General features: G+C 30.9%; 1 non-coding gene across 1 annotated transcript; it reads right to left on the minus strand.

Moving 5' to 3' along the window:
• Positions 1-665: 665 nt before the first annotated feature.
• Trnak-uuu lies at positions 666-738 on the minus strand. The gene has a single exon. It is a non-coding gene; the product is annotated as a tRNA-Lys (tRNA).
• Between the last annotated feature and the right edge of the window lie 540 nt (positions 739-1,278).

Genomic DNA, 1,278 nt, shown 5'->3' on the forward strand with positions numbered 1-1,278 from the left:
ATATAGGAGCTAATAGGCTAAACAAAAATGCAAAATATCCTTTAAATTTACAGTTTAATTAAAAGCACATGTGCACTTTTATAACCTGCAAATCTAAATCGCGAAATTACGCCGTAGAGTCACGTGTTATCAAACTGTGTAGATTTAGCAGTATCGTATTATAGCCTTGATCTTTAAGGCACATAGCAACGATGTGTGCTCGATATTCGGTTAGTGTGTCAATGTGCTACAGGTTAAAAATATTTTTGTTATGTGTGAATTTTGTGAAATGAAAAAAGGACAGGCACCTTTTTTTATTGTTTTTTTTTTTTAATATTCGAAATTTGATTTTCCAATGTTAACCGCAATACATTTTAAATGTGAAAGAATGAAGTCATGACAACGGCAACCTTCACGACCACTTCACGACGTTCATTTCATTTTCCTTGGTAATAAAAATGTGTAATTATTTGGTGCGTGCGTTTACGTAACTATAAAAAAATAGTCTTAGGTCACTTTTAAGTGCATATATATTCATTTTTAAGTAAAAAAGTAAATTGTAAAAATGAATTAATGTTTTTGGCTTATTTATATTTCTTTCATCGTAGACACGTAAAGTTTCAACAGCAAGTTTCAAAGCTACATTCTAATCATATAAAAATAAAACAATTATACAAAAAGGAAGCCGCCCGAACAGGGACTTGAACCCTGGACCCTTGGATTAAAAGTCCAATGCTCTACCGACTGAGCTATCCGGGCCGTGCGTTGAACCTCGAATTTATAAAACGTATTTCATTGGATAAAATACCGTCAACACTACCTGGATTTTTTTACCAACAAACAAAAAATAGTTGTAGAATGTTGGGTTGTACAAATTGACTCGCCCTTATTTACATAGATCAGATTAGATTGTATTTTGAGCTGTCGACTATCTTATTTCTGTTATTCTATACAACTTGTATATTATCTGTAAGATGGGTGAATAAATATGATGTGTGTTTACTGTTTGGTAATTGTTTATTATTATTTTCTCCTTTAACAATTTGCTTTTAATAATTTAATTAAAGAGGTATATACTAAGTTACTTACCTACCTAAATATAATACTGTAACCATTACCGAAATATAATATTATCTATCACCTAAATATTAGATGTCGTAGAAGATCATTTCTATCTTTAGAAGAATGGAGTCATCTTTGGAGTTTGGCCTCCAGTTGAAATTCAGTTCATATCATAAAATTATTCTCACTGAAAGTGATGCAAATAAAATTACCTTAAATTCTCAAAAAGGGCACATA

Source organism: Colias croceus, chromosome 15, assembly GCF_905220415.1.
Source record: "Colias croceus chromosome 15, ilColCroc2.1".
NCBI lineage: Eukaryota > Metazoa > Arthropoda > Insecta > Lepidoptera > Pieridae > Colias > Colias croceus.